The sequence below is a fragment of the Homalodisca vitripennis genome, chromosome 8, assembly GCF_021130785.1.
Source record: "Homalodisca vitripennis isolate AUS2020 chromosome 8, UT_GWSS_2.1, whole genome shotgun sequence".
Taxonomy (NCBI): domain Eukaryota; kingdom Metazoa; phylum Arthropoda; class Insecta; order Hemiptera; family Cicadellidae; genus Homalodisca; species Homalodisca vitripennis.
This window is the reverse complement of record NC_060214.1, coordinates 96,226,662-96,235,287: the sequence shown is the minus strand read 5'-3', so window position 1 is coordinate 96,235,287 and position 8,626 is coordinate 96,226,662.

Below are 8,626 nucleotides of genomic sequence, written 5' to 3'. Positions count from 1 at the left end.
CTTGCCAAGAAGTGACAGTTTGGATTCCCGGGAAAATCAGTAAAAAATGAAAAATGGTAATGACCGTTCTTCTTTAAATACTTTATACTCAGTTGAAATTCCACTTGCGGTGAAAGGGCTACTAAAAAATGCTTTTAAGTGCAAGTTCGGCGCACTTCGTTTCGATGATAATAAATACTGACTTTTAAAATTAAATGAATTCACGAGCACGTTTTTATACGTTGTCAGTAACATAAGCAGGAAAGCGAGTACGAATATAGATATGAAAGGAATGGTAGGATGAGTGCTGCTACCTATAATGCTGACCCGGTTTAATTCAAACCAATCCTAGAGCTAGAAATTCACATAGGCTAAACCTTCTATGAACCTTAACTTTACCCAATTTTATATTTTTTGTTAGGGTGAAAAATACTTATCTGCGTTTCATTGACGTAACTAGTAAGCGACATCTGATATGCAAATAACTTATTTTATAGGAAAGCTTATTAGAGCGGTTTTTTAGTTAATCATTTATACTCATTTTCTACATTGTGTTGTAAAATGTGTTAAATAAAAAAATGAGTAAAATGTTGTGGAAGTTAAGTAGGTAGTTAATTTTTCACCTTTACTAGTAATCCACACTTTTGAAACGCAGTAAACAATTAACATACTTAGAGATTAGTGCATAGTGTATATTCATCAATCAGTGCAAAATCATATATGTACTGGTACTATAATATTTTCCCATGGAAATTTCTAAGCTTATAGCATTGTAAAGTTAAAAACCAAAAAATTATAAAACAAAAGGTATTAACCATTTTTCTGTTCATATCCTATCCATCAAGCAATCACCCACAATGGTGTTTTGTTATTACCTACCAATTGGACGTCCCAAAGTAACAGAAAAACTCGTTCACCGCTTTTGGCAAAGTGCGTATGTAAGTGTTTTAAAAAGTTTTATATTATTTTGGTTCTAATAATTTTTAATTTTTCTTCAAGAATTTTTACCATCTTACAATCAATTTTTGTATTAGCTGTTTTACTATACCATAAGGGTTATTGTAATTCCTTTTTGCATAATCTTATAATTGTTCTTAAAGCACCATTCTTCATGAACAAGTAATTTAATTCAGTCAGAGCCCTTCCAAAAACATGGTGTAGGTTCTTATCAATACAAAGCTCTCGAAAGTATATATTTTATTCTGTACAATTTAACTTTGCAGTTGAGTAGTAGAGAGCTTAACAGACCTAACTCCGTCTCTTTGTTAAAAAGATCATTAATTTGATTTAATTTTATGTAATTTAATTACATTTAAATTATAAATCTTATAAGTCAAATAGGCTGATCTGCCAATATTGTACAATGTTCTTTATAAATAGTAGCTTATGTCTACAAGCCTCACAGCTCTTGCGTCATATTAAGTGAATGTGTGTATATTGTTGTAAACATAGGTAAAAACATTTCTTTTCCCAGTTAATGTTCACCTGATCATAAAAGATAGAGCAGCAAGGCTTCAATTTTAAAAATAATATTGTGTGTGTGTGTCTTTATGGCAGTCTTTAAAAAATTTGTTTTTTAAATTTTGTATGAAATAATTGAACTCTTTTCATTTATTTAATTTGGGATCTGAAGATTTGTATTGATTTTTACAGTAAATTTGTTTACGTTAGCGTTAATATTCATGGTAAATTTAAATCTAAAACGTTTTAGAAGTATGTATTATTTAATATAATCGCACAGAAGGGCATGCAGAAATGGAAGCATTTGGTACATACATTTACAGGAAGTTGTGTCCAAATGTTCTAAGGTTATGGAAAGTCGGACACCTGCACATATATACGAGTTTCAATTTGGGATCTGATAATTAAGGCCAAGAAAGCCTGAAAAATTTTCTACTTATATAAAATTCTTGGGGCGTTCATATGAGGTTGCGGAACACGACGACGCCAACGACACGTTCTTCTTCTGCAAAAGGTGGAAAAACGAATGAAGGGGACTCGATAGTCATGAGCAAACTGTCACCAGCCACCATTGATCGAGAAATGGTCTTTCACAGACACTTTGGAATACTGTCTCTGCCTATTTTGAGGGGTTGCTGAAAACCAAGAACTTAGAAGAAAGGTGATACACCCCTAGTGTTACCCAACCGATGGTCTGATACTGTAGGAGCCCTCTGAAGGGTTAATTAGGCACCCTCTTGAGCAATGCGGAAAGCATTCCCCAGAGGGGATTAATGCTTGTGCCGGTGGGGATTTTAGTGGGTGCGATTCTCACTCACCAGCGGAATTGTTTTGATGGTGCATTTGCGTTTTCCCCATCGCCAGAAGAAAATAAAGTTTATTTAATTGACAAGCCTAACAAAAGACTATGTTGCCGAATAATGCTGCATTGAGCAAGTGAGGTAAAAGTAGAATGAATATGTCGGTTAAATTAAAAATTACCGTTTTCTGAGTTTATGACTTATTAGTATCCTCTGTAACAAACGTTAACCAGTAGAACTACAATGTGGATACGGAGTTATATTCTGAAAACATGAAACCGGAGAGACAAACAGTTGGCCGCAAGGACTTATGTTAATTGGTTTCATGAGATATGTATCTCAGTTGAGGGTGGGAGGGTGGCTCTGTCAACAGCTGCAAAATACCTCTCATCTGCCACTCCCTACTATATAGGCAGCTGCATTATATGTGATATACCGTACCATTCTCCTATATGATATTATATGTTTTAGTGTGGATTAATAATATATGTTTGTATTGGAAGTTTTAGACTAGCGTTAGCGAAGCCTTTTAGGACTGAAAAGTTCGTATACCTGTCCTCTCATTATCTCTAAAACGAACTAACACTAGAATTAAAATTTTGCATAAAGCTTCATTGTGACTTCATGGAAGTTGGATACGTCTTTGCCTAAACATTTATTCATTGATATGGGATTCACTTAGTTGAAACTAGTTAATGCATTATGCATTCTTTTCGACCAAGCACGTAAAAAGTTATTACAACGAATTGACATAGGTTTTTACCCAACTCTTGGTTAATTAAGAGAGAGTCAGAGCCAGTCAACCAAGCACATAACCGATTAGCACTGTATGTTATCATGGGCTTAATAAATCCTTCGTTGATTAATATATGATTTAAGCCAGACTGCGAATTACGTAACCGGATGTTGCTTGTGTTTCAAGAACTTTCCTTAAATGTTTGCTAATTAATTGATAATCAATATAGAGTTCTTAACCAGGTAACGAAGCGCGTAACAGATTATCATATTTTGTCGCAATGAACTTTGCATAAGTCGTCGCATATTGAAAGTTATTTGAGCCATGTAACGAAGCTGTACTTACTTTTTTTAATAATTCAGTATATAATGTGAGAAAAGAAACAAAACAAGTAACACGTTGTTGTACTATATTTTCACTTACCTAAAAAAGCTATGAAAATTACACAAAGCTTTCTAAGTCCACTAAATTATTTTTACTCTATTATGGTGTATTTGAGATCGGTATCAATTATTAAATCAAATGTTTTTTAACTTTATTAACATCTATTGGTATAGTTAGAGAAGGTTGAAAATCCCTGACTCTCTGATCCGTTCGCTCGATATCTCGAAACCAAACTAACATATATATATATATATATATATATATATATATATATATATATATATATATATATATATATATATATATCTTTGTATAAATCATTATTTCCATATAAAGACAACTTTGTGACAACCGCTAATTTAACTGTCATTTACATTTTTAATTTAGTTTCTAGTGTATCTCGTTGTCTAGATTTCTAACTTTATTTACATGTTTACCTGTAGTTTCTAGTGTATCTCGCTGGCTAGTGTTTTGACTATTAACTATATGTTTTCTACCCTGCTCTAATGTATGTCGCCGGTTAGTGTTAATTTAACGGTTATATTCATGTTTATCTACCAGTTCTAGTGTATGTCGCTGTCTAGTGTTAATTTAACTGTTATTTACATGTTTAACTGTTTCTAGTGTATCTCGTTGTCTAGATTTCTAACTTTATTTGCATGTTTAGTTTCTAGTGTATCTCGCTGGCTAGTGTTTTGACTATTAACTATATGTTTTCTACCCTGCTCTAATGTATGTCGCCGGGTAGTGTTAATTTTACTGTTATTTTCATGTACCTGACAATTTTTAATATTATTTATATGTTTACCTGCTGGTTCTAGTGTATCTCGCTGGCTAATTTTTCTTTATATTATTTAAATGTGTACTTCAGTTGTCATAATTTAAATGTTTATATAAACTATTAGTGATGATGGTGCCTGCAACTCCATTGAATTAGGCTGAACACAGCGAATTTTTTTTTTCATTTGTATTAAATTTTACCATGATGGCAACAAGAGAATAGTAGAATAAATAATTTTTGAATATACCGTATTTTATCTTGTGATGTATTAATTAATGTACCCTAACTACGTCAAAACATACATTCCCTTTTGATGACCTGGTGTGTAAACGAGTATTATTTACTGCTACAAAATACCTTAGTTGTGTCAATGCATCATGTGGAGAAATATCCAGAGAATTAAATTTCATCTGTAGTTGCATGAATCTTCGTTTCTAAAATACAACATTGAGTTCTATAATGTGCATATCCAACCATAGAATTTAGCTGAGCAACAATTTCTCTATGTCCGCCTTGGGATTGTAAACACAGATGTCTTTTCTGCATGATTGCCTGTTTCTATATCTTTCCGCAGGACAACTTGAGAATAAAATGTGCTATGCACTTGAAATCTTATACGCAACACAGCAAAGTCTATCTATTTATGTTAGTGCCACCTACAGTAGCGTATTCCTAGTTTAGGTATATTTCACATTTAAATATATTTCTATTTATTTAACACTAGCATTAAAATAATATTCAAATACTAACTTGGATTGAATTTGGATGCACTTTTCTTCATTAATTTTTTCCCGATGTTTTATAATTACATATTTTGTACGCTGATGTCCCTAACAGTTTGATATATAAATTTATATACGCATGCACGGACGTACACACACGCGCACACGCACACGCGCGCACACGCACACGCACATAATAATAATAATCTCTTTATTGCATTTTAAAACAATTTAACATTGTATCGCAATCGTCATAAACAAAAATAAATAGTCCCAACTATACCTTCATACACATTCACACTTACAATCCATACATTCGCTCAGGCACATTCAAACTGACTCCAGATCCAAAGCAAACATATACATACCGACTCCAGATCCAGAGCAAACACATACAAACTGATTATTTAAATACTGTGCAAATTTAGACCTCCCAGCGGCTCATCATGAATTCATCGACAGAATAAAACGCTTTTGACACCAAAAGGCATTTGAGACGAGTTTTTAATTGATTTTGATTGTTGGAATTTTTTATACTCTCAGGGAGCTTGTTGATGAGTCTGACACCAACTTGTTGCGGGAGGTGTTGTGATAACGTCAATCTGTATTGACTAGTTCGAAAATTGTCCCTGCCTCTTGTCCCATATTGGTGAACGTCACCGCCACGAACCAAATCACACTTTGATTTGCAGTACGTGATCACCTCAAGAATGTAGAGGCAGGGCAAAGTCAGCAACCCCAGCTCCCTGAAAGATTCCCTACACGACTCTCTATAATTCAGCTTTGCAATGATTCTGATTGCTTTTTTTTGGAGCTTGAAAACTCTTTCCATTTTGTTTCTGGCACAACCTCCATACGCAAAGTGTGGGTGGATTAAGCCGAAATAGGCCATTTTTAAAACTCTGAGGGAACAAAACTTTGCTAAATGCCGCAAGGCATATATGCCTGAGGCTACTCTAGCACATACATTGTCCACATGATCAGCCCAGGTCAGTCCTCTATCTAGGAACATTCCCAAAAACTTTGTGGAATCAGTTTCCTCTAAACGAACATCATCCACAAACACAGCAGGGTGCGCTGTGTGATCATTTTGTCGAAGGCTAAAATGTATGACATTTGTTTTAGACTGATTTGTTTTCAGGTTTATTTCAGCAAAATACTGAATGCATGCATTCAATTCTATGAAAGAATTGATTTCCAGATCTTGGGTTGATTTGTTTTTGAGACAGAGAGTAGTGTCGTCAGCATACTGAACCAGCGTTCCATGCTGGATCACTGATTTCAATCTGCAGACGTAAACTAGAAACAAGAGAGGCCCAAGGATGGAGCCCTGAGGAACACAGTGGGTCATTTTAATTTTGTTTGAAACAACGTTCGAGATCTCCACGCACTGGTCTCGATCCTTGAGGTAAGAAGCGAGCCACAAGTGCGAGAGCCCCCGCACGCCGCATTTCTCCAACTGGTGCAACAGTGTCTCATGATGCACACAGTCAAAAGCTTTGGATAGGTCGAGGAATATGCTAAGCACATGTTCTCGTCCTTCCATTCCATCGACAACATTGTCCAGGAGGTTGTTCACAGCATCCACTGTAGATCTGTTTTTCCTAAATCCAAATTGTTCTGGATTCAGAATTTTGTTATTTTCTAAAAAGCTTGCAAGTCTTTCATAAAAAATCTTTTCAAAAATTTTGCTAAACACAGGCAGAATTGAGATTGGGCGATAGTTGCTTGCAAGGCAAGCATCGTCCTTTTTGAAGATCGGGATGACTTTGGCCGTCTTCAGGAGAGACGGAAAAGTTCCCTTTTCCAAAGAAAAGTTTATCAGTTTTGTGAGTGGTCTCACTATGTGCCTGAAGCAACGTTTGAGAAGCCACACTGACATCCCGCTGGCATCACACGTTTTTTTTGAGTTCAGCCCTTGTATCACACGTGCTACCTCCCCCTCACACACAGGAGCCAAAGCCATGGATGCAAATGGTTCAACAGCATCTCCCCCGCCGAACCGAGGTTCAGTGAACGCCGAGTTCACTGTAGCAACGGAAGAGAAGTACTTATTGAATTCGTCTGCTACTTGAGCTTGATTTTCAACAATTTTGTCATCAATTCTGATTGCAATTTCTTTGGTGTTTTTGCTCAAATTTACAGGGTGACCATTAAGTCTTAGGATGATTTTATAACTTTTAAACGACAAGAGACATCACAACAAAATTTGGTATACCGTTACTGGAAATTGTAAGCTATTTTTTCTGTGTACATAGTGGTCGGATTCACCTTTGGGGGACGGCCCGTCGGGGTTTATAAGAAAATCTGTAAAGACAGCCTATGTTGAGTTGTACATCATTTTAAATGTCTACTTGAACTGAAAATAATGCCGCAAACCGGACTTCAAAAGGTTGATCCAGTCGGAAGAAATCGCTGTTCAAAGTTTAAAAAATGTTTAATACCATTATTACATAAGAAATAACTAATACTGTAGCTGTTAGAAGTTAAGGGGAATACTTACTGAAAGTCTTTCAAAGTAGGTGTTCAAAATCGGTCGTCTGGCAATGTGCTAACCGGTTATAAAAGCCGGCTACTGCATTTTGTATGTATTCTCGTGGAATAGCTTGAGCTTCATGTGATATCCTATGTCTGAGTTTGTTCAGATCTGTAGGCTGAGTTCGATACACTTTGTCCTTGCTGTAGCCCCTTAGGAAGTAGTCAAGCGGAGTTAGGTCAGGGGAACGAGCCGGCCACTCAATCGCACCACGTCTTCCTAAGTATTGCCTTACCTGAACACCATTGTGTGGCGGTGCTCCGTCTTGTTGGAAAAAACATGTTTGGAAGTCAGCGCCCAAAGTAGCTTGTAAAGCAGGAATAATCTCATTTTGGAGCGTATCATAATGCTTGTTGGCATTTAAATTTCCATCGATGAAAAATGGTCCTATAATTGAATTACGTACGATACCTGCCCATATGTTTAATTTTTGGGGATGTTGTGTGTGACACTCACTCATCCAGTGTGGGTTAACATTTTCCCAATACCGGCAGTTATGCCTGTTAACATGGCCATTCAACATAGAAGTCGACTCATCTGAGAATACAATACCGTCTAAAAGTCAATATGTCTATTTGGTTTTGGTAAATTTTATTCATCATAATTTCACTGAATTCCATCCGGCGATCAAAATCATCAACACAGGGTAAAAACGATATGCTTTGAAACCAGACTTCTTTAATAATTTACGAACTGATTCACGATCTATTCCATGAGATTGTGTTGCTGATCTAATTGATTCGTTTGGTTTTTCAATGAAAGACTGAAGAATGTCTAATGAGCCTTTTTCGTCTGTCACAGTACTTGGTCGTCCAGATCTGGCTCGATCCTTAACACTACCAGTGTCTACAAAGCGAGCAACTGTGTACTGTGCTGTGGATTTAGAAATAGGAGCTCTATCAGGAAAAGTAGAATTGAATAAATGTGTTACTTCTGCAAACGGTCTTACATTATCACCTCAGCCGCGCATCATTAAGAGTGTAATTCTTTCACGCTCACTAAGCGACATCTCTTAAATCTTACAGTAACAGGATATGTCTGCAAAAAGGCCTGTAGCTTGAGTGGAACTGATAAGTGAACTGATAGGCAGATAACAGCCATTATGGGGAAGTCCAGTGGATGGGACACCCTGACCTAGAGGCACTGCTTTCACTTTTCATTGTACTTCTTAATGCAGCAGGTTTTTCTGATTACACGTAGCACATTGTTCAGACGGCCGAAAGGAAA